The following is a 15,511-nucleotide window of genomic DNA, read 5'->3' on the forward strand; positions in this document are numbered from 1 at the left end:
TAATAACGTATATCGTAATATAGTATTACCATATAACGTATAACGTTATATATTGTTACGTTATAACGTATAACGATATATAGTATTACCATATAACGTATAACGTTATATGGTGTTACGTTGTAACGTATATCGTTATATAGCATTACCATATAACGTAAAACGATATATACTATTACGTAATAACGTATATTGTTATATAGTATTACCATATAACGTATAACGTTATATAGTGATACGTTATAACGTATATCGTTATATAGTATTATCATATAACGTATAACGTTATATATTGTTACGTTATAACGTATAACGATATATAGTATTACCATATAACGTATAACGATATATAATATTACCATATAACGTATAACGTTATATATTGTTACGTTATAACGTACAACGTTATACAGAATTACCATATAACATATAACGTTATATTGTATTACCTTATAACGTATAACGTTGTATAATATTACGCTATAACGTATAACGTGATATAGTATTTCCATATAACGTATAACGATATATACTATTCCGTAATAACGTATAACGTTATATAGAATTACCATATTACGTATAACGTTATATAGTGTTACGTTATAACGTATAACGATATATAGTATTACCATACAACGTATAACGTTATGTAGTGTTACGTTATAACGTATATCGTTATATAGCATTACCATATAACGTAAAACGATATATATTATTACGTAAAAACGTATATTGTTATATAGTATTACCATATAACGTATAACGTTATATAGTGATACGTTATAACGTATAACGTTATATAGTATTACCATATAAAGAATAACATTATATACTATTACGTAATAACGTATAACGATATATACTATTACGTAATAACGTATATCGTTGTATAGTTTTACCATATAACGTATAACGTTATATAGTGTTACGTTATAACGTATATCGTTATATAGCATTACCATATAACGTAAAATGATATATACTATAACGTAAAAACGTATATTGTTATATAGCATTACCATATAACGTCAAACGATATATACAATTACGTAAAAACGTATATTGTTGTATAGTATTACCATATAACGTATAACGTCATATAGTGTTACGTTATAACGTATAGCGTTATATAGCATTACCATATAACGTAACACGATATATACTATTACGTAATAACGCATAACGTTATATAGAATTACCATATAACGTATAACGTTACATATTGTTACGTTATAACGTACAACGATATATGCTATTACGTAATAACGTATATCGTTATATAGTATTACCATATAACGTATAACGTTATATATTGTTACGTTATAACGTATAACGATATATAGTTTTACCATATAACGTATAACGATATATACTATTCCGTAATAACGTATAACGTTATATAGAATTACCATATTACGTATAACGTTATATAGTGTTACGTTATAACGTATAACGATATATAGTATTACCATATTACGTATAACGTTATATAGTGTTACGTTATAACGTATATCGTTATATAGCATTACCATATAACGTAAAATGATATATACTATTACGAAATAACGTATATTGTTATATAGTATTACCATATAACGTATAACGTTATATAGTGTTACGTTATAACGTATAACGATATATACTATTACGTAATAACGTATATCGTTATATAGTATTACCATATAACGTATAACGTTATATATTGTTACCTTGTAACGTATAACGATATATAGTATTACCATATAACGTATATCGTTATATAGTATTACCATATAACGTATAACGTTATATATTGTTACCTTGTATCGTATAACGATATATAGTATTACCATATAACGTATAACGTTATATAGTGTTACGTTATAACGTATAACGTTATATAGCATTACCATATAACGTAAAACGATATCTACTATTACGAAATAACGTATAACGTTATATAATGTTACGTTATAACGTATAACGATATATACTATTACGTAATAACGTATAAAGTTATATAGAATTACCATATAACGTATAACGTTATATAGAATTACCATATAACGTATAACGTTATATAGTGTTACGTTATAACGTACAACGATATATACTATTACGTAATAACGTATATCGTTATATAGTATTACCATATAACGTATAACGTTATATATTGTTACGTTATAACGTATAACGGTATATAGTATTACCATATAACGTACAACGTTATATAGTGTCACGTTATAACGTATAACGTTATATAGCATTACCATATAACGTAAAACGATATATACTATTACGAAATAACGTATAACGTTATATAATGTTACGTTATAACGTATAACGATATATACTATTACGTAATAACGTATAACGTTATATAGAATTACCATATAACGTATAACGTTATATAGTGTTACGTTATAACGTATAACGATATATACTATTACGTAATAACGTATATTGTTATATAGTATTACCATATAACGTATAAAGTTATATAGTGATACGTTATAACGTATAACGTTATATAGTATTACCATATAAAGAATAACGTTGTATAGTATTACGCTATAACGTTTAACGTGATATAGTATTTCCATATAACGTATAACGTTATATATTGTTACGTTATGACGTATAACGATATATAGTATTACCATATAACGTAAAACGATATATACTATTACGAAATAACGTATAACGTTATATAATGTTACGTTATAACGTATAACGATATATACTATTACGAAATAACGTATAACGTTATATTATGTTACGTTATAACGTATAACGGTATATACTATTACGTAATAACGTATAACGTTATATGGAATTACCATATAACGTATAACGTTATATAGTGTTACGTTATAACGTATAACGATATATACTATTACGTAATAACGTATAAAGTTATATAGAATTACCATATAACGTATAACGTTATATAGAATTACCATATAACGTATAACGTTATATAGTGTTACGTTATAACGTACAACGATATATACTATTACGTAATAACGTATATCGTTATATAGTATTACCATATAACGTATAACGTTATATATTGTTACGTTATAACGTATAACGGTATATAGTATTACCATATAACGTAACAGGATATATACTATTACGTAATAACGTATAACGTTATATAGAATTACCATGTAACGTATAACGATATATACTATTACGTAATAACGTATAACGTTATATAGAATTACCATGTAACGTATAACGTTATATAGAATTACCATATAACGTATAACGTTATATAGTGTTACGTTATGACGTATAACGTTATATACTATTACGTAATAACGTATATCGTAATATAGTATTACCATATAACGTATAACGTTATATATTGTTACGTTATAACGTATAACGATATATAGTATTACCATATAACGTATATCGTTATATAGTATTACCATATAACGTATAACGTTATATATTGTTACCTTGTAACGTATAACGATATATAGTATTACCATATAACGTATAACGTTATATAGTGTTACGTTATAACGTATAACGTTATATAGCATTACCATATAACGTAAAACGATATATACTATTACGAAATAACGTATAACGTTATATAGCATTACCATATAACGTAACACGATATATACTATTACGTAATAACGTATAACGTTATATAGAATTACCATATAACGTATAACGTTATATAGTGTTACGTTATAACGTATAACGATATATACTATTACGTAATAACGTATATCGTAATATAGTATTACCATATAACGTATAACGTTATATATTGTTACGTTATAACGTATAACGATATATAGTATTACCATATAACGTAAAACGATATATACTATTACGTAATAACGTATAACGTTATATAGCATTACCATATAACGTAAAACGATATATACTATTACGAAATAACGTATATTGTTATATAGTCTTACCATATAACATATAACGTTATATAGTGTTACGTTATAACGTATAACGATATATACTATTACGTAATGACGTATATCGTTATATAGTATTACCATATAACGTATAACGTTATATATTGTTACCTTGTAACGTATAACGATATATAGTATTACCATATAACGTATATCGTTATATAGTATTACCATATAACGTATAACGTTATATATTGTTACCTTGTAACGTATAACGATATATAGTATTACCATATAACGTATAACGTTATATAGTGTTACGTTATAACGTATAACGTTATATAGCATTACCATATAACGTAAAACGATATATACTATTACGAAATAACGTATAACGTTATACAATGTTACGTTATAACGTATAACGATATATACTATTACGTAATAACGTATAAAGTTATATAGAATTACCATATAACGTATAACGTTATATAGAATTACCATATAACGTATAACGTTATATAGTGTTACGTTATAACGTACAACGATATATACTATTACGTAATAACGTATATCGTTATATAGTATTACCATATAACGTATAACGTTATATATTGTTACGTTATAACGTATAACGGTATATAGTATTACCATATAACGTACAACGTTATATAGTGTCACGTTATAACGTATAACGTTATATAGCATTACCATATAACGTAAAACGATATATACAATTACGAAATAACGTATAACGTTATATAATGTTACGTTATAACGTATAACGATATATACTATTACGTAATAACGTATAACGTTATATAGAATTACCATATAACGTATAACGTTATATAGAATTACCATATAACGTATAACGTTATATAGTGTTACGTTATAACGTATAACGATATATACTATTACGTAATAACGTATATTGTTATATAGTATTACCATATAACGTATAAAGTTATATAGTGATACGTTATAACGTATAACGTTATATAGTATTACCATATAAAGAATAACGTTGTATAGTATTACGCTATAACGTATAACGTGATATAGTATTTCCATATAACGTATAACGTTATATATTGTTACGTTATGACGTATAACGATATATAGTATTACCATATAACGTAAAACGATATATACTATTACGAAATAACGTATAACGTTATATAATGTTACGTTATAACGTATATCGATATATACTATTACGAAATAACGTATAACGTTATATAATGTTACGTTATAACGTATAACGGTATATACTATTGCGTAATAACGTATAACGTTATATGGAATTACCATATAACGTATAACGTTATATAGTGTTACGTTATAACGTATAACGATATATACTATTACGTAATAACGTATAAAGTTATATAGAATTACCATATAACGTATAACGTTATATAGAATTACCATATAACGTATAACGTTATATAGTGTTACGTTATAACGTACAACGATATATACTATTACGTAATAACGTATATCGTTATATAGTATTACCATATAACGTATAACGTTATATATTGTTACCTTGTAACGTATAACGATATATAGTATTACCATATAACGTATAACGTTATATAGTGTTACGTTATAACGTATAACGTTATATAGCATTACCATATAACGTAAAACGATATATACTATTACGAAATAACGTATAACGTTATATAATGTTACGTTGTAACGTATAACGATATATACTATTACGTAATAACGTATAAAGTTATATAGAATTACCATATAACGTATAACGTTATATAGAACTACCATATAACGTATAACGTTATATAGTGTTACGTTATAACGTACAACGATATATACTATTACGTAATAACGTATATCGTTATATAGTATTACCATATAACGTATAACGTTATATATTGTTACGTTATAACGTATAACGGTATATAGTATTACCATATAACGTACAACGTTATATAGTGTCACGTTATAACGTATAACGTTATATAGCATTACCATATAACGTAAAACGATATATACTATTACGAAATAACGTATAACGTTATATAATGTTACGTTATAATGTATAACGATATATACTATTACGTAATAACGTATAACGTTATATAGAATTACCATATAACGTATAACGTTATATAGTGTTACGTTATAACGTATAACGATATATACTATTACGTAATAACGTATATTGTTATATAGTATTACCATATAACGTATAAAGTTATATAGTGATACGTTATAACGTATAACGTTATATAGTATTACCATATAAAGAATAACGTTGTATAGTATTACGCTATAACGTATAACGTGATATAGTATTTCCATATAACGTATAACGTTATATATTGTTACGTTATAACGTATAACGATATATAGTATTACCATATAACGTAAAACGATATATACTATTACGAAATAACGTATAACGTTATATAGAATTACCATATAACGTATAACGTTATATAGTGTTACGTTATAACGTATAACGATATATACTATTACGTAATAACGTATAAAGTTATATAGAATTACCATATAACGTATAACGTTATATAGAATTACCATATAACGTATAACGTTATATAGTGTTACGTTATAACGTACAACGTTATATACTATTACGTAATAACGTATATCGTTATATAGTATTACCATATAACGTATAACGTTATATAGTGTTACGTTATAACGTATAACGATATATACTATTACGGAATAACGTATAACGTTATATAGAATTACCATATAACGTATAACGTTATATAGTGTTACGTTATAACGTACAACGATATATACTATTACGTTATAACGTATAACGTTATATAGCATTACCATATAACGTAAAACGATATATACTATTACGAAATAACGTATAACGTTATATAATGTTACGTTATAACGTATAACGATATATACTATTACGTAATAACGTACAACATTATATAGTGTCACGTTATAACGTATAACGTTATATAGCATTACCATATAACGTAAAACTATATATACTATTACGTAATAACGCATAACGTTATGTAGAATTACCATATAACGTATAACGTTATATAGTGTTACGTTATAACGTACAACGATATATACTACTACGTAATAACGTATATCGTTATATAGTATTACCATATAACGTATAACGTTATATAGTGATACGTTATAACGTATATCGTTATATAGTATTACCATATAACGTATAACGTTATATAGTGTCACGTTATAACGTATAACGTTATATAGCATTACCATATAACGTAAAACGATATATACTATTACGTAATAACGTATAACGTTATATAGCATTACCATATAACGTAAAACGATATATACTATTACGAAATAACGTATATTGTTATATAGTATTACCATATAACGTATAACGTTATATAGTGATACGATATAACGTATATCGTTATATAGTATTACCACATAACGTATAACGTTATATATTGTTACGTTATAACGTATAACGATATATACTATTACGTAATAACGTATATCGTTATATAGTATTACCATATAACGTATAACGTTATATATTGTTACGTTGTAACGTGTAACGATATATAGTATTACCATATAACGTATAACGTTACATAGTGTTACGTTATAACGTATAACGGTATATAGTATTACCATATAACGTACAACGTTATATAGTGTCACGTTATAACGTATAACGTTATATAGCATTACCATATAACGTAAAACGATATATACTATTACGTAATAACGCATAACGTTATATAGAATTACCATATAACGTATAACGTTATATTGTATTACCATATAACGTATAACGTTGTATAGTATTACGCGATAACGTATAACGTTATATAGCATTACCCTATAACGTATAACGATATATACTATCACGTAATAAAGTATCACGTTATATAGAATTACCATATAACGTATAACGTTATATAGTGTTACGTTATAACGTATAACGTTATATAGCATTACCATATAACGTAAAACGATATATACTATTACGAAATAACGTATAACGTTATATAATGTTACGTTATAACGTATAACGATATATACTATTACGTAATAACGTATATCGTTATATAGTATTACCATATAACGTATAACGTTATATATTGTTACGTTGTAACGTATAACATTATATAGTATTACCATATAACGTATAACGTTGTATAGTATTACGCTATAACGTATAACGTGATATAGTATTTCCATATAACGTATAACGTTATATAGTGATACGATATAACGTATAACGTTATATAGCATTACCATATAACGTATAACGATATATACTATCACGTAATAACGTATCACGTTATATAGAATTACAATATTACGTATAACGTTATATATTGTTACGTTGTAACGTATAACGATATATAGTATTACCATATAACGTATAACGTTATATAGTGTTACGTTATAACGTATAACGTTATATAGCATCACCATGTAACGTAAAACGAAATATATTATTACGTAATAACGTATAACGTTATATAGCATTACCATATAACGTATAACGATATATACTATTACGTAATAACGTATATCGTTATATAGTATTACCATATAACGTATAACGTTATATAGTGTTACGTTATAACGTATAACGATATATACTATTACGTAATGACGTATATCGTTATATAGTATTACCATATAACGTATAACGTTATATATTGTTACCTTGTAACGTATAACGATATATAGTATTACCATATAACGTATATCGTTATATAGTATTACCATATAACGTATAACGTTATATATTGTTACCTTGTAACGTATAACGATATATAGTATTACCATATAACGTATAACGTTATATAGTGTTACGTTATAACGTATAACGTTATATAGCATTACCATATAACGTAAAACGATATATACTATTACGAAATAACGTATAACGTTATACAATGTTACGTTATAACGTATAACGATATATACTATTACGTAATAACGTATAAAGTTATATAGAATTACCATATAACGTATAACGTTATATAGAATTACCATATAACGTATAACGTTATATAGTGTTACGTTATAACGTACAACGATATATACTATTACGTAATAACGTATATCGTTATATAGTATTACCATATAACGTATAACGTTATATATTGTTACGTTATAACGTATAACGGTATATAGTATTACCATATAACGTACAACGTTATATAGTGTCACGTTATAACGTATAACGTTATATAGCATTACCATATAACGTAAAACGATATATACAATTACGAAATAACGTATAACGTTATATAATGTTACGTTATAACGTATAACGATATATACTATTACGTAATAACGTATAACGTTATATAGAATTACCATATAACGTATAACGTTATATAGAATTACCATATAACGTATAACGTTATATAGTGTTACGTTATAACGTATAACGATATATACTATTACGTAATAACGTATATTGTTATATAGTATTACCATATAACGTATAAAGTTATATAGTGATACGTTATAACGTATAACGTTATATAGTATTACCATATAAAGAATAACGTTGTATAGTATTACGCTATAACGTATAACGTGATATAGTATTTCCATATAACGTATAACGTTATATATTGTTACGTTATGACGTATAACGATATATAGTATTACCATATAACGTAAAACGATATATACTATTACGAAATAACGTATAACGTTATATAATGTTACGTTATAACGTATAACGATATATACTATTACGAAATAACGTATAACGTTATATAATGTTACGTTATAACGTATAACGGTATATACTATTGCGTAATAACGTATAACGTTATATGGAATTACCATATAACGTATAACGTTATATAGTGTTACGTTATAACGTATAACGATATATACTATTACGTAATAACGTATAAAGTTATATAGAATTACCATATAACGTATAACGTTATATAGAATTACCATATAACGTATAACGTTATATAGTCTTACGTTATAACGTACAACGATATATACTATTACGTAATAACGTATATCGTTATATAGTATTACCATATAACGTATAACGTTATATATTGTTACCTTGTAACGTATAACGATATATAGTATTACCATATAACGTATAACGTTATATAGTGTTACGTTATAACGTATAACGTTATATAGCATTACCATATAACGTAAAACGATATATACTATTACGAAATAACGTATAACGTTATATAATGTTACGTTGTAACGTATAACGATATATACTATTACGTAATAACGTATAAAGTTATATAGAATTACCATATAACGTATAACGTTATATAGAACTACCATATAACGTATAACGTTATATAGTGTTACGTTATAACGTACAACGATATATACTATTACGTAATAACGTATATCGTTATATAGTATTACCATATAACGTATAACGTTATATATTGTTACGTTATAACGTATAACGGTATATAGTATTACCATATAACGTACAACGTTATATAGTGTCACGTTATAACGTATAACGTTATATAGCATTACCATATAACGTAAAACGATATATACTATTACGAAATAACGTATAACGTTATATAATGTTACGTTATAATGTATAACGATATATACTATTACGTAATAACGTATAACGTTATATAGAATTACCATATAACGTATAACGTTATATAGTGTTACGTTATAACGTATAACGATATATACTATTACGTAATAACGTATATTGTTATATAGTATTACCATATAACGTATAAAGTTATATAGTGATACGTTATAACGTATAACGTTATATAGTATTACCATATAAAGAATAACGTTGTATAGTATTACGCTATAACGTATAACGTGATATAGTATTTCCATATAACGTATAACGTTATATATTGTTACGTTATAACGTATAACGATATATAGTATTACCATATAACGTAAAACGATATATACTATTACGAAATAACGTATAACGTTATATAGAATTACCATATAACGTATAACGTTATATAGTGTTACGTTATAACGTATAACGATATATACTATTACGTAATAACGTATAAAGTTATATAGAATTACCATATAACGTATAACGTTATATAGAATTACCATATAACGTATAACGTTATATAGTGTTACGTTATAACGTACAACGTTATATACTATTACGTAATAACGTATATCGTTATATAGTATTACCATATAACGTATAACGTTATATAGTGTTACGTTATAACGTATAACGATATATACTATTACGGAATAACGTATAACGTTATATAGAATTACCATATAACGTATAACGTTATATAGTGTTACGTTATAACGTACAACGATATATACTATTACGTTATAACGTATAACGTTATATAGCATTACCATATAACGTAAAACGATATATACTATTACGAAATAACGTATAACGTTATATAATGTTACGTTATAACGTATAACGATATATACTATTACGTAATAACGTACAACATTATATAGTGTCACGTTATAACGTATAACGTTATATAGCATTACCATATAACGTAAAACTATATATACTATTACGTAATAACGCATAACGTTATATAGAATTACCATATAACGTATAACGTTATATAGTGTTACGTTATAACGTACAACGATATATACTACTACGTAATAACGTATATCGTTATATAGTATTACCATATAACGTATAACGTTATATAGTGATACGTTATAACGTATATCGTTATATAGTATTACCATATAACGTATAACGTTATATAGTGTCACGTTATAACGTATAACGTTATATAGCATTACCATATAACGTAAAACGATATATACTATTACGTAATAACGTATAACGTTATATAGCATTACCATATAACGTAAAACGATATATACTATTACGAAATAACGTATATTGTTATATAGTATTACCATATAACGTATAACGTTATATAGTGATACGATATAACGTATATCGTTATATAGTATTACCACATAACGTATAACGTTATATATTGTTACGTTATAACGTATAACGATATATACTATTACGTAATAACGTATATCGTTATATAGTATTACCATATAACGTATAACGTTATATATTGCTACGTTGTAACGTGTAACGATATATAGTATTACCATATAACGTATAACGTTACATAGTGTTACGTTATAACGTATAACGGTATATAGTATTACCATATAACGTACAACGTTATATAGTGTCACGTTATAACGTATAACGTTATATAGCATTACCATATAACGTAAAACGATATATACTATTACGTAATAACGCATAACGTTATATAGAATTACCATATAACGTATAACGTTATATTGTATTACCATATAACGTATAACGTTGTATAGTATTACGCGATAACGTATAACGTTATATAGCATTACCATATAACGTATAACGATATATACTATCACGTAATAAAGTATCACGTTATATAGAATTACCATATAACGTATAACGTTATATAGTGTTACGTTATAACGTATAACGTTATATAGCATTACCATATAACGTAAAACGATATATACTATTACGAAATAACGTATAACGTTATATAATGTTACGTTATAACGTATAACGATATATACTATTACGTAATAACGTATATCGTTATATAGTATTACCATATAACGTATAACGTTATATATTGTTACGTTGTAACGTATAACATTATATAGTATTACCATATAACGTATAACGTTGTATAGTATTACGCTATAACGTATAACGTGATATAGTATTTCCATATAACGTATAACGTTATATAGTGATACGATATAACGTATAACGTTATATAGCATTACCATATAACGTATAACGATATATACTATCACGTAATAACGTATCACGTTATATAGAATTACAATATTACGTATAACGTTATATATTGTTACGTTGTAACGTATAACGATATATAGTATTACCATATAACGTATAACGTTATATAGTGTTACGTTATAACGTATAACGTTATATAGCATCACCATGTAACGTAAAACGAAATATATTATTACGTAATAACGTATAACGTTATATAGCATTACCATATAACGTATAACGATATATACTATTACGTAATAACGTATATCGTTATATAGTATTACCATATAACGTATAACGTTATATAGTGTTACGTTATAACGTATAACGATATATACTATTACGAAATAACGTATAACGTTATATAATGTTACGTTATAACGTATAACGATATATACTATTACGTAATAACGTATATCGTTATATAGTATTACCATATAACGTATAACGTTATATATTGTTACGTTGTAAAGTATTACATTATATAGTATTACCATATAACGTATAACGTTGTATAGTATTACGCTATAACGTATAACGTGATATAGTATTTCCATATAACGTATAACGTTATATATTGTTACGTTATAACGTATAACGATATATAGTATTACCATATAACGCATAACGTTATATAGTGTTACGTTATATCCTATAACGATATATACTATTACGTAATAACGTATATCGTTATATAGTATTACCATATATCGTATAACGTTATATAGTGTTACGTTATAACGTATAACGATATATACTATTACGTAATAACGTATATTGTTATATAGTATTACCATATAACGTATAAAGTTATATAGTGATACGTTATAACGTATAACGTTATATAGTATTACCATATAAAGAATAACATTATATACTATTACGTAATAACGTATAACGATATATACTATTACGTAATAACGTATATCGTTATATAGTTTTACCATATAACGTATAACGTTATATAGTGTTACGTTATAACGTATATCGTTATATAGCATTACCATATAACGTAAAATGATATATACTATAACGTAAAAACGTATATTGTTATATAGCATTACCGTATAACGTCAAACGATATATACAATTACGTAAAAACGTATATTGTTGTATAGTATTACCATATAACGTATAACGTCATATAGTGTTACGTTATAACGTATAACGTTATATAGCATTACCATATAACGTAACACGATATATACTATTACGTAATAACGTATAACGTTATATAGAATTACCATATAACGTATAACCTTATATAGTGTTACGTTATAACGTATAACGATATATACTATTACGTAATAACGTATATCGTAATATAGTATTACCATATAACGTATAACGTTACATATTGATACGTTATAACGTATAACGATATATAGTATTACCATATAACGTAAAACTATATATACTATTACGTAATAACGTATAACGTTATATAGCATTACCATATAACGTAAAACGATATATACTATTACGAAATAACGTATATTGTTATACAGTATTACCATATAACGTATAACGTTATATAGTGATACGATATAACGTATATCGTTATATAGTATTACCACATAACGTATAACGTTATATATTGTTACGTTATAACGTATAACGATATATACTATTACGTAATAACGTATATCGTTATATAGTATTACCATATAACGTATAACGTTATATATTGTTACCTTGTAACGTATAACGATATATAGTATTACCATATAACGTATAACGTTATATAGTGTTACGTTATAACGTATAACGTTATATAGCATTACCATATAACGTAAAACGATATATACTATTACGTAATAACGTATAACGTTATATAGAATTACCATATAACGTATAACGTTATATAGTGTTACGATATAACGTATAACGATATATACTATTACGTAATAACGTATAACGTTATATAGAATTACCATATAACGTATAACGTTATATAGTGTTACGTTATAACGTACAACGATATATACTATTACGTTATAACGTATATCGTTATATAGTATTACCATATAACGTATAACGTTATATATTGTTACGTTGTAACGTATAACATTATATAGTATTACCATATAACGTATAACGTTATATTGTATTACCATATAACGTATAACGTTGTATAGTATTACGCGATAACGTATAACGTTATATAGCATTACCATATAACGTATAACGATATATACTATCACGTAATAACGTATCACGTTATATAGAATTACCATATAACGTATAACGTTATATAGTGTTACGTTATAACGTATAACGATATATACTATTACGAAATAACGTATAACGTTATATATTGTTACGTTGTAACGTATAACATTATATAGTATTACCATATAACGTATAACGTTGTATAGTATTACGCTCTAACGTATAACGTGATATAGTATTTCCATATAACGTATAACGTTATATAGTGATACGATATAACGTATAACGTTATATAGCATTACCATATAACGTATAACGATATATACTATCACGTAATAACGTATCACGTTATATAGAATTACCATATTACGTATAACGTTATATAGTGTTACGTTATAACGTATAACGATATATAGTATTACCATATAACGTATAACGTTATATAGTGTTACGTTATATCCTATAACGATATATACTATTACGTAATAACGTATATCGTTATATAGTATTACCATATAACGTATAACGTTATATAGTGTTACGTTATAACGTATAACGATATATACTATTACGAAATAACGTATAACGTTATACAATGTTACGTTATAACGTATAACGATATATACTATTACGT

General features: G+C 25.0%; 1 long non-coding RNA gene across 3 annotated transcripts in view; it reads right to left on the reverse strand.

The window, feature by feature from the left end:
- The window catches only part of LOC126927550 (uncharacterized), a 68,356-nt gene extending 53,048 nt beyond the window's left edge, over positions 1-15,308 (reverse strand). Inside the window, exon 1 of one of the 3 annotated variants that reach the window (XR_007715604.1) lies at positions 15,210-15,308. This is a non-coding gene — a long non-coding RNA (uncharacterized LOC126927550). Of the gene's footprint in view, positions 1-329; positions 383-14,909; positions 14,992-15,209 lie in introns of those variants that run through there. The other 2 variants (XR_007715601.1, XR_007715603.1) reach the window with 2 other exon arrangements.
- Positions 15,309-15,511: the final 203 nt, after the last annotated feature.

The sequence above is a fragment of the Bombus affinis genome, unplaced genomic scaffold (assembly GCF_024516045.1).
Source record: "Bombus affinis isolate iyBomAffi1 unplaced genomic scaffold, iyBomAffi1.2 ctg00000140.1, whole genome shotgun sequence".
Lineage (NCBI taxonomy): Eukaryota > Metazoa > Arthropoda > Insecta > Hymenoptera > Apidae > Bombus > Bombus affinis.